This window comes from Calliopsis andreniformis, chromosome 6 (genome assembly GCF_051401765.1).
Source record: "Calliopsis andreniformis isolate RMS-2024a chromosome 6, iyCalAndr_principal, whole genome shotgun sequence".
Taxonomy (NCBI): Eukaryota; Metazoa; Arthropoda; class Insecta; order Hymenoptera; family Andrenidae; genus Calliopsis; species Calliopsis andreniformis.
The window spans coordinates 13,599,797-13,613,132 of NC_135067.1; the positions used below are offsets into that span (position 1 = coordinate 13,599,797).

General features: G+C 36.2%; 1 protein-coding gene across 1 annotated transcript in view; it reads left to right on the forward strand.

The window, feature by feature from the left end:
* The window catches only part of Igl (IQ calmodulin-binding domain containing protein igloo), a 79,583-nt gene that overhangs the window by 728 nt on the left and 65,519 nt on the right, over positions 1–13,336 (forward strand). The window lies entirely within an intron of this gene.

Genomic DNA, 13,336 nt, shown 5'->3' on the forward strand with positions numbered 1-13,336 from the left:
TCCATTTTGCGTGGCGAGGTTTTTAGGTTGGTACGCGTGGGTTGTCAGTTTTTTGAAATATCGGGTGAAGTAAATGGCGCCATTAGTGGATGTATGAGGATATTTTTCAGGTTTTTTAGAAAGAGATGCTTTATGAATAATGAGAAGCATAAAGAAATTTATGTGAAATTTGAATTCTTGGCAAAAATGGCTCTTTTAACCTGTCGAATTCTATTTTCTTTTAATTTCAGTTTAACATAAATTTTTGTGAGCTTTGCGTCGAAAAGTACATTTATTCAGTTATTTTTTTATGAATTGATTTTTTAGATCTTTTAATAGGTTTTTATATGTATTTTTATATTAAACGCAACGATGTTATATAGTAATGTATGCGTCTATGATTACGATAGTGGTTCAAGTAAAAAATCTAAAAAAATTAAACTTTTCACTGATTTTGGGTTGCATTGATTCACATTAAAAAGTACGTAAAAAATTCATTTCTTTTAGATTTTTAACTCGTAGACTAGAACATTTATTGTTAAATTTATTGTTAAATTAACAAATAGATCAGAATTCTTTGTGTACTATTTTTCTTCGTATTCTGGATGAGAAAAATATAGTTTTTGCAAAGCAGCTATTGAAAAGCTTAAGGAAACGATATTCTGTTGGCAAAAGTTCAAGAACAGAGTGAAAATGGAATAAAATCTCGTATCATAATTCACTAAGTTTCTTTATCTGTGTCCTTGATGAATGAGGACTCATTTTGTCATGCAACAAGGTCAGCTTCCACTTGTCTGTAAATGCAGAATGTTTTCCTGTTAACCTTAAACACATTATGTATATCCTTTTTCAATTGTCAGACTCCGAGTAAACATTTTTCGTATTCTCCTAAATGACACTGCATTATAAAAGAGTTCCTAATTTTCATTGTGTTAAAGTGAAAGTTTTATTTCTTTTTTTTCTTTTTTCAAATTTTAAAAGTTGTAGTGTTCTATAAAACTTGTTTGCTCTCTACAGGGTATAAATATTGTTTAGAATCTGTTTTTTTTATTCTTATCGAATATTGTATTATAATTGTCCCTATCTTATTTATAATTCTTCTGTCGTATTTTGTCTTATAATTTCACGTGAAATTCATGAAGCACTGTTGTCGCTCCTTAGCTGGTCTCGAGACGATTAAATGCCTTCGCAATGCAACAATCATTTAACCTTTGTAATTGATTAATCGACTCGACTTGCGCGGTAAATAGTTGCAATGCGAACTTTGCACTTCTATTAGACGCATATTTCATTGAGGCACTCATTACATATTTCTGTTCATTAGTTCAACATCACTATGAAAAATTAGGTGAACAATTGCTGCTTACGTATAAGCCTTAGTGATCTAAAATACTCGTGAGTTCTAGTAAGTAAAAAGTAAATACTAATTCAAATCAAAAAGAAAAGTATTTTTTCAGTTAACTTATATAATTATCATTATATCACCATAATGCAACAAACAAACACATTAGTTGATGGTTAACATGATTATCCTTAATTGAAAAATCAGTTCTAGATATCCAATCGATAGGATATTTGCAAGAAAATTCTCATTTAAAACTTTGACCACGTCATAGACCAGACGAATCCACCATGTTCAAGCGTCCTCGAGCTCTATCCACCAGACAGCATCGAATTTCATTGTCTCCTCGAGAAAGCAGCAAACTTTTTCTCTCCCCCTTTTTCAATCAAAGTCGCATTCTTCCCAAACACCCCGAATTGTTTACCAAGCGGACAATATTGAATTTCGCTGCTTCCTCAGACACAAGGGACTTCCATTTCGCGTTCTATCGAAAGCGTCGTGGCTCGTGGAGGCACATAGTTGCGAAGCGAGGTCTTCGAGCCACGATCGGTGTCGTAAAACGAAGGTCGACAGATCTCTAGGATTAGGAAGCAAAACCACGGAGCGTACTTCCCCCTCGTTTATTTTTTTATCCTCGGCTCTTTTGGCGAAGCTTTGGGATGTTGGCTTGCAACTTTTTCTAGCCATACCAATCGTGTTCGCTTTCCCTCCACTCTATATTTCGTTGATATTGATACAGTCGGTTTTGAGAGTTGAAAGGCTCTATTAGAAAAAGCTCAGCGTTGCGTGCCGCGACGAGCAGCTGGTTGCAGCTCGGAGAGGGATGTTTTCGGTTGAACGGAATGAAAATTCTCGGCACAGGCAGCGCCGTTACGGTGGGCCGTATATTTCGTTCGAGCATTCGAGCACGAAATCTGTTCGTACGCTTGCAATATTTATGCGCGCCACCATCCGCGCGCGTCATTTACGTCCCTCTGCCGACTAATAAAAATGTTGCCCTTTCCCTTCTGATTCTTCTCTTTTTTTCAATTTCGTCTACGTTGGTAGCGATTTTTTTTACAGGTTCGCTGTTAATTGTGGGATTTGTATACTGGGCGATCTCAAAAATCGGACTATTTGGGGTTGTATTGTGGGTTTAATAATTGCAGGGGTACAAATGTACGCGAAACTATTGGTGATCATGTAGGACATTCTGTTTTAGGACTTGGAATGCTTAAATTGAAATAAATAGAAAACTTGAAAATGTAGAAATGAAAAATATTTAATATTATAATATGTAATAGAATAATAATTTAAATATTTGAATATTGGAGCATCCAATTATTTAAATATTCAAACATTCAAAAATTTTAAATTTGAATATTTTAAAAATTTTGAATTTGAATATTTAAAAATTTTTAAATTTGAATATTTAAATTTGAATATTTAAAAAATTTTAAATTTGAATATTTAAAAATTTCTAAGTTTGAATATTTAAAAATATTTAAATTTAAAAATATATAAAATTCTATGATCAGAAACTGAAATTGTTCCATTTTCTAAGACATATTCGATTACTTTCGGTCCTTCATATTTCGTGCAGCTTGTTTTTTTCATTCCTATAACGTGTCTCATTTTTCGGTCTGTGTCTTGGTACATACGTGATGTTAACTGTGATTTCAGATATAATATTATAATTTAGTATGCTATGGAGAGCAATAAAATATTATTGTTACTACATGATGTTATCCAAACAAATAAAAATGTTTTTTATAGAATAAACGTGAGAGGCAACGATGTATATTTACGTTGAAAACACTCACGCTTGTTGAAGTGTTTTCGAACAGTATAACTTCATTACTTGACATCACGTAACAACAAGGAATTAACAATATTTACACTGCTTTTAAAATCGAGAAAAACAATATCCTATTAATATATTTCTTAAATTATTTTCTATAAAAAAAATCTAATTTAAGCTAAATTATAAATATAATCGACACATTGTTTTTTATCTATTAAAAGTCTCAAAGGCAAGTCGATTCGGGGAATCCCGTTTTCATTGCAAACTCCAATCGCTTGTGAAACATTAACGAGGCAATTATAAAACTCCGGGTTTTTTATCAGTCACGCTGCCTAATTGCCCATAAAATACGGAAGATAATAACTTGGTGCAAAATCGTCGGATTTCCAACAGCACCGCGAGATTCTCATTGGTGAAATACTACTAGAGAATGGAGTCTATGTCGGAACTTACGATTAGATATCCTTGAGGTGATAAGCGCACCTCTGCTAGCATCCTATGGGAACAAGCGAGTATTACAGTTAGAGGCGCGTTACCGTCGAATTATGCGTCTGTGAAACCCTCGTCTTTGCAAACGTCACGTAATATGGGGTATATATATGAAAATTTTATTCAGCACGAGTGGTTCTCGTTCTCTGGCAGACGCTTCGGATGGATATCCTAGCGTCTGAAGGATTATCGACGATATGATACCATCTATCTACTTATATTCGAGTTCGAAGAGTTCCTATCACGTGGCATTCTCGTCACACAGGGAATAAACTGAAACAGGATATTTGACATACTAAATAAACGGCTAGGCTTCATAATTTTCATTTGTTTTTAAATCTAATATTTTAATTATGCTGTATATTTAGGGCTTCTGAAGTATATATATGTATATCTATTTTTGCAATTACAACTTATGTAAACTCAAACTGGAATTCAGAATTTACTTTCGTGTTATTCTAGTGAGATGTTCTGAAATTCTCTGACAATGAATCCATATTATGGCATATCACACAAATTTCTGGACAGTAAGTTAACTGACCGTAATGAAAAGTATGCAGAAAATGTATATGGAAGACCGCGAATAATTAAGTTTTTTATGGTCGAGTTTCATGGAATATTTTATTTCTTCATTTCCATTTATGGTTTAGTGTGTCTGGTTCTGGGAAAAACTCGAGCAAATTAATTTTATATTTAGTGTACCGAAATGCCTTTTAATGAATCTATTCTATAACCGTTTTAATTCAATAATGTAGACGAATGATCTTTTCATGACTTCTTGCATTTTTCGATTGGAAAAAGTTGCACGTCGTCACGCGAGCTAGTTCGAGGTTCCACGAATCTGAGGGACCTGAAGAGTTGACGATAAGTAACAGGTTACCTGTTACTCACCAACTGCATAGGGAGAGCTTTATTTCCCTCTGATAATGATTTTCTTTTCCGTCGTGTCCGAAGCGTTCTCTTCTCCTTTGGTGAAAGTAAAGTGATAGGGTTCAGTGGCTCGAGGGTAACGAGGTTTTCTGAGCAAACATTTTCTGAGTGCCTCTCCATCAAAATCTCTCTTGCACACAATGGCAATTCAGCCCAGTTTGAAGAATGACCAGTCCCACTCGACCAGCCCTTCGGGTGGAACCGTAACGTGGCGATGAGATCTCCGCTAAATAATAAAACTGATTACGAAGAATGTAACGGTTTATCTAGAATCGAGATAAAAGCGCCTACACGAAATCTGATGAAGGAAAGTTCGTACTTCGACACTCGTTCGCTTTTCCTCCTCGACTCCTTTGTTCGCCTCGAGCGAAAGTCTCGCTGAAATATCGAGATTTAGTGAAGTATTTTTTAAAATTATATTCTCCGTGTTTTTTACTATTCTAGAGTTTCATTTCGTTGTAATGTTCGTGGACTGGGATCTCTGAAATTCTACCTGTGGAGTTTTATCCGGCTCTACGTGGCTTAATGCAAATGGTAAAACCAGTGGACTTAGTGAACATGGAATCATTGCCTTACTTATTGTTAGCGATGTAGAGTGAATCTTTTATTTTAGCACTTAGGTTTCACTATTATTTTTCTTCATTTACGCTTAAATTGTAGGCATGTTTTCTGTTATTTTATATGAAGGAAATTTTTAGATTTAAATAACGTGAAAGATGAGAGATTTTAAATAGATTTGCTAATAAATTGAGAATTTTTTACTTGAAAGGGAACTTTGTGAATAATACATATTTTAAATGATGCCACAGAATGTAAAAGGCTATTTGAACGCGAAGGGAAAACGGACGACCTATAGTCAGACACGCTTTATAACCATTATGATCGGATATACGTTTCCCTTGTAACTTTTTATAGGACCATTATTTTGCAAATGGTTAAAAATTACAATTTGTTGGTTGAAAGAAAGCTTTAAACAAAAGCGAAAATGTAATTTATAAATTTTTTTGGGTAAGGGGTTAACGTTGCACCAACGTCAGCGACGCAACGGTTTCGTTCATATTTTGTCAAATAAATTTGATCCGAATAATTTTATATTTTTGTATATTGCCTTAGGATGAGAAGCTCTTGCTCCCCTTGCACATCATAAACGTATTCATATTTCGATTTTCAATAAAAAATTTATGTTGACATTAATGATACACTTCTATAAAATTTTTCTTTACTAGGACTATAAAAAGTTTATTCTCTCTGAAGTAAAGTAAATTATTTTATGTATCTAAGAGTAAAGTATTATTAGAAATTAAATACTGTCTTATTATGAATACGAATAGCAATAATTAAAGAAGGATAATTTTCTTTTTCACTTTAATAATTTTTCTCAACATCATATCCAAACATCTTTCCTGGTTACGTCAGATATTACAAGGAACCCCCACACAAAACAACAAATGTGGAGCGCTGTCCAAATATTAATGGGAGGAAGTTATGCATTATGCTAAAGGGAAGGGGGTTGGAATGGAGTATGCGTGAAGGTAAATAATATGCATGACAGGGCAATGCACCAGGTAAACTAATGGATGTTGTCCTCGGCTCGTTTCTCTTTGCGCGTCTCTCGTAACCTTGTCGCTGGAGAATCCTCTAGTCGTACTAGAGCGAACTTTTTCAATATTCAATAAACTCGAAGTCTACTTCGATAAATACACCCATATAATTTCTTATCGAGCGATAACAACGGTCCAGCGATCCATGTGCAGCATTTATCTCAAATTGTATTAGCTTCTAATCCCTTCGACACATTCGCTCTGCTTTCGTTCTGGTACTATTGAAAAATTCGTGCAAATCGTAGGTAAAATATTTAGAGCACAATAGTGATATACAGAAAGAACTTAAATCTAGTTATAATTAAGACACACTCAATTTTAATTAGAGTATGTACAGACTGTAATTTAATTTTTGATAATAATTATGAGTGCGTCGCGTCGCGTTCTCTGGGTTGTCGACTGTTTTCTGCATGTGTTGTATTGTTCCACTTGCTTTGAGTATTATTAGTAGGTAATAATTAATTAGACTCTCACGTTTATGAGCTTTTCGGAGCTTACGCTGTGGAAATTAATACTCTAGTAATTATCTTTGTTTATACAGTACATCTCTTAAATAAATTAGCAGACGCTGCCTACAGGATAAGCTTTTTCTATTCAATTATCCACGTACTTGTCACTAACAAAGTTTCTTCGCTTTTTTTATCCCTGCAGTTGCCAAAACCGACACGTAGGGTTTAGTAATATATTTCTTCCACTGTGAGAGGTAACCGCGTTTAAGTGGAAAAGTGCCAAATTGTTTCAGCCAGCCGCACAATTTGTTGCAGCATTACTTACGGATTGATTGTTTCGCACATGGCGTAAGCTAGAATATAGATGGTAACGTTCAATCCCTTTCGCTTGCGTGAAAATCGTTTTTCTGTTTGTTCAACTCGATGGTTAGGTATTTTTTTTCTCGAAAAACGTAAGGAAGAAAACTTGACGCGTTTTATTTCGAGAGTAGACTTTCGTTATCGTTTGTTTCAATGGGAAAACTTTTTTAACGATCCGTCGGAATTTCTGTCGATTTTACTGAAAGCGTTTATCGATTTCACGCAGAGGTGCATCGGTTCGAAGGGTTCCTATAATTACAACTGATAGAAATTCATGAAGGTTGAAATCGATCGAATATCCACAATCATTCAAATTACTTCCGCATAATAAATTCCAGTTAGACGTAGCGAGCCTCAACTGCGCCTCCTTTGCGATCAATTGAGCAAGTCAGTGCGGAAAATAGGCCGCTAACAAGCATTAAAAATGAAGGCATGACTGAAAGTAGAATCTCTATTACAATACCAATATTAATAGAACAGTATTGAAGCACTATTAATAATAGTAGTTAAATTAGCCGTGAACACGACTTAGTTTCTTTACTTTGTACATATATTTCGCAATTTAGAAAATAGTAACAAGTATTTCCGTCAGTTCAGAAAAGAATTTCCAGGATTCAAGTAGTTAGGGTTAGTTAAGACTGTGCACTGGGTAGATTAAGCTGAACACGACAATGACTCAATACTCGTGCAATAGACAAGTGAAATTGCATGTTAAGTTCAATTAACATAGTATCGATGTGTGGCCGCACTTCGGCATCATAAAAAGACCGGAAACGTTTAAACATTCTGCGTTAATAGTCTTGACATCATTAAAGTGTCTACTTCAAGCTACATAATTACTGTTTACCTATCTTATCGATAAATTTTCTTACAACTGGAGCTATTTCCTTCTATCATATACACACTTATTACTGGTCTATGTAAAGCTTCTTTAAATAAAGAGCATGGTATCAATCATTAATATTTTATTTCATTAAACAACTCTTTTAAGAATTAAATTTCACTGTGTACCTTAATTCTCGAAAAAATCAAGCTTAAAATTCCAAGTTAATCCTTTCGCTACTAACGAGTAGTAATCTACATTCTGAACAAAAATAATTCATTTGCGAAAGACAAAGACACAGAGATCTGTTTTCCCTGTATGTAATCTCTCACGTTAACTCAGAGTCCTTCATCCTCAATTTCTATTTCGACCATCAACATTGTACCCTGCAAAGGTACACAGTGGTTAGTTTCACAGCCAAAGGGTTGAAGGTACCATCCTAACAAAGCAGAGTGTTCTCTACTTTTCCAGAAGACACTCGGGCTGTTTTCGTTCAAAACGTTCCCAGTCTTCCAAAAATCCCTTCGTAGATCTCCCTAGTGTGGCGTCAAATAAACAGGTTTCACAGAGTTCCTCGAAATCAATCGATTGCGTGCAATACACCCGTGAGTCGGCGAGTTAACTCAAGGACGCATTGATTCGAGCGCGAGCCCGCGCAGCATCGATTAACAGCCACTCTTGCTCGATCGATGCCACAAGTCGAGTCCTCGTGGCCACGCAGATTGGACCTTTCCGGCTAATTGCCTTAATCGACGTAATGACAAGCAACAGCATTCGATTCCAATATCACGTCGAACGATACAGGAGCAGGCAGGAGTGTGGGTCGCTTTCGTGCTCGACTAATCGCGACTAGGCATACGTAGACGTACTTGTGCCCCAGTGGCTCGCGTGCCATGGCTGACCTCCTTCACGACGTCGCTCAGATACGTCGGTATGTTTATGAATCCGATAGTAACAACGCGTTATGGACTTCAGGCGAGCGAGCATAACAACAACGAGGAACGTAAGGGAGGAGTTGATCCTTTCTATCGCGTCGATTTCGAGGGTTGAAGACTGTAGCCTAGTTCTAGGGTGTAGTTTTAGTAGATTGAAGGTATAAGAGTAGAGTATTTCATGTGCCTTATTCTCGGTTGTGTTTAACTCTTGTCTAGTTTTCTCAACTGTATTTTTAATTTTCAATTTTTTTTTCATCTGGAGGATTGTTGAAATCGAGGACAGCCTTAAGTTGATTCTTAGAGATTTTAAGTTTCTAAGGTTTTCGATTGATAGAGTTTAGAAATACAGTAAACTTCACAAGGATTCTTCTGATATCTGTTGCGTTGGTAGATAGTATCTGCTGTTAAGGAGAATTATGTCTTCAATCCAGATTTAATTACATTAGGATCTTATCATCCGCACGAATGCAGTAACGCTTGGAATAAGTAAAAGGTTAAGCTGTAATCCCTTGAAAGGGAGCTTTTTACCAATTCTGGTCAGATTCTGTCGCAAAGTTTTTCATATTGTCGTGTTTTGGAATCATTTTGAGTTTATGGCTTAAAATGATAGGTTTGCAAGAAAAAGTAGGTTCCAGTGTGATTACAGTATCGTGATTTTTAAGTTTTGCTACATTGCAAATATCACGACCCTTGAGGAACTCTTTGCTCTTAACACTCATTATTTGCTGTCGAGGAAAATCATGCTCTTGACTCTAAGCTAGGATTTCAGTTCCGTGTTGACCCTTTCTAAGCTGTCCTATCCCTTTTAATCCTGCCCAGACTAATTCGAATCAACTTGGATTTACTCATGAAATTATTTTACTAAAATCAGTGAAGGTATAATCTAAGTAAAAGTGAGAGTATGATTTACGTATTTTAAGCTTAAATAAAACAGATAATATTTAAGGATAACGTCATTTACTCTTGTTTATTAAAATAAAATAGGTATATATTACTTTGTAAATACCACTAGAAAAGAATCTTAATTGTATAAAGAATGAAACACATTCAATACATCAAAGAAATGCTTCACACAATTTTGATCCATCACACATCCTAGGACAGTATCTCTTTCACATCTTGCATCCACGTACTTCAACTCCCTAATGCACTAACAATACAAATGGAAGTATTACACGGAATATGCTGGAACTAGTTCTGTTCCACTTGCAGTTTATGGTTATCTTGAAGAGTACATCGAATACGCGCATTCCATCAGAAATAGGTCAGACCTTGTTGTCTAGTAGTAAGGAGGCAGATGAGAGAGCCAAGGATTGCTTTTCGTATTCTCTTCAATCGCAGAATATAGCATCCATGAAACTGAAATCTTGCATCACTGTACAGAAAACATCTCCGTCAATATTAATATCTCAAACGTACACGATAAGGAAATATTTCCCCGCAAACGCATCCACATCTCAACCAGTTTCTCGTTTACGTTGGAAATTAATTCCTGCATTGGAAATTACACAATTCTAACGAAACAATTTTCTGGCTCGAAAGTTGCCCATGGAGCTGCGGTTCCGCGCGAACAACACCTCGACGAAACCGCTGACGTTTTCAGCGATACAACGTAATTTTCGGTTCACGGAACTTCAGTAATTTGCGCTTTTATGTCGCCTGGCGCGGTGGTGGTGTCGCAGTAAAAGGCGCGGAAAGCGAGCGATGGAAATAGTGGGACGTAGAAGCGTGCTGTGTGTCCAGCGAGAGTCGGGATCGGAGACCTGAGGCAGCGAGGTGTCGTCAGGTGGTTGTAACTATGTATATCAGAAATATAGCGGCTCATGAAATTGATAGCTGTACTAGGGGAGTAATGAACACGGGAAAGTTTCGAACTTTTGCTTCTCTTTCTTCATCTATTTTTCTGCACCGTGTAGATGTATGGAATTTCATTCAGTTAATGTACCATAGAACGAGCTTGATCAAATGCCTTCTGGTTAATATTTTTTTTTAATTATAATATTTGATAAATAACGCCCTGTGACTGCGGAATTTTATATGTGAAGAGTGACTAAAAAGGCAAAATATAATACATAAGCTGTTTTCTGTTTTCCATTTTAATTAAAAAAATTAAGAATCCTTCGAAGAAGAGCTTAAAAAACGATGAATGTAATATTTGACAGAGTTCTGATTAAAAATATTAGTAAGCATTAGTTACTTTACGAATAAAATGATTTGCAGAAGTATTATGTATGAGTTGACCTAATATTAAATACTAAAATTGCATTGTGCGCTTCTCGCTTTTATTTTCAAGATACATCGACGCGATTAAAACGAATATCATCCATATAATGCAGGCTTAGAATACATAATATGGAAACAATTAAATGCTATCAGGCTGTCGTTTATTCTAATATATCGTTTTTTGTAGAGAAATAATCTTTGACTGAACTTTCACTCCAATAAACAAGAGTTTTGCATACAGCTAATACGCGTATTTATCGGTGTGTTCTTTGGTGTTATCAGCTGGATTTTCGAGGTCTATGACCGCAGATCGATCGTCCACTATTCCTCCGCTGGACTGTTTGGTTCGTGTCGTTGATTTATGAAGCGATTCGGTTCAGTTCCGTGTCCTCCTTTGCTATTTGCCATTCTAAAAATGTTACCATTTGTCGCCGCCTCGAACAATTCAATGGAACACATCAACCAAGAAAAGTAACGTTCATTTTCGCAAGCTACACGATGCACGTCGTAAATTACCATTGTAAAACGTTTTCTCGTAAATTGAATTATTTATTTACGCGTCTGGTATTATACCGTGGCCTCGAATAATGCAAACTTTCAGCAGATTTAAATAATTAAACGTCTAGACTTTCACAGCACTTAACAGAACTGCTAACTTTTGTATAAAAGCACAATTTCGTTTGTCATTCAGAAGTTTATTGTTTTATATAACAGGTTGGGTACAGTTCTCTGAATATTAGAAGTTAATACGAAGTTACACGTGTCACTGTTTCTGAGTGCTAACCAACGTCTAACAGAGAAAAAGTCTCTAGAGCTTTTGAGGGAGCACTTAAGTGTAATCCTTGAAAGTAAGAGGGTAGTTTGTCTCAAATTTCTTCGATCAGCTTTTTCGCTCAGTTTTACCCTTTAATTACATCTTATTCGCTTTCTTGCTACCCTGGCAACGTTCTTCCGAACTACCAAACTTTTTGGGACGTTAATAATATTCCCTTCTTTCCGTGAATCCTCGGGAGATAAAGCTATTAGGCTGTAACAGCTGACGTGAAGTAATTTGTATGCAAAGATCACAATATTTAATGGCTTCATTTTACATCAGTTTATGGAATTGTAATAAATTAATATTCTTATCGTGTAGCATCGATATCACGCAGAAAATTAAAAGGCAATTGAGACTCATTACGTCATCTTGTAGATAATGTCTGTTGAAGACCCTAAGAATTCGGAATTAAAGTAATAATTTTCTCCGAGTAAGAAAATCGATATTATCTCTGGGTACAACGAGGCCCCATTTTAAGATAAACGTATTGTGATAACGCGTCTGCTCCTTATTTAAGTACGCGAAGTTTAGATAGTTAACATTACAAAAATACCTGCCTACAATTTTTCAAAGTACAACTTTCAAGTATTTCCAAGTTTTAAGAGCTATGCAGGTATCTTCGATCAAAGGGTTTTAAAAATGTACGTGTTTTCTTAGAAGTTCTTAGTTCAAGATAATTTCTCATTAATCAAATCTGCAATCTTCTAATTTTATTTAGGATAATTTGCAATACTAATTTTAACTCGAATTGATATCAACTTCAATAACATCATAATCACTGTACCTTGAAAAACATTTCCAAATTATATCATAATTAAAAATGAAAATTTATGAACATTGAGTGCACCTTAATTGACGTAGCTAGTACACTTCGTTCAATTCTAAAACAAAACCAAATAGAGCCCGATTTTTCTCTTTACCCTCCTACCCAAAATTCATCTTTGAAGCCAGGTCCAAAACTGCTGGAACACCCTATACACAGAAGCAATCACCTCCCATTCAAAGCGGCCCTGGCAGGCCAGTCGAAGTTCATCGGTTATTAATAAAACTCCGTTCATCAGTCCCATCAACGAAATAGTCGAGTAGGCGACGAGGCCTTGACACGCATTACGTGATCGGTATTTGGGACGAATTAGTCCATGATGTATTTCCATCGAATCTTGAGACTCTGTGCGTTCCAGTTCCAGCTTGTCGAAGTAATCACAGAAATGGCAAGGTTCAGAGGAGAGAGGGGAATCGTCACGAATCGCGTGACTCCGCGGCGAACCGGAAATTTCGTTCATACGACAGTGCAAGTGAAGCTACTTCGGATTGCTCGGTCACATGCGACGCGCGACGCTCCTCTGCAAGAAGAGGAACGCCTGGGCGCCTCGCGGCTCTGTCGACGCTTAAAAACGTGTTCGTGCGCGAACGAAATACATTATTTATGCGATCGTTACCGCCGACGAGATAAGCTCCTTTAAATGGACTCGTTGCGTTTCCATCGGTCGTTCAGGCGCGAGATAAAGATGAACAGATCAACGTCTGCGGTGGTCGTTGTTGCGAGAACGTAATTAGACGCGAAGAAGAAGGAGGATAATTAGCGGGAACTTCTGGGGGAACTAG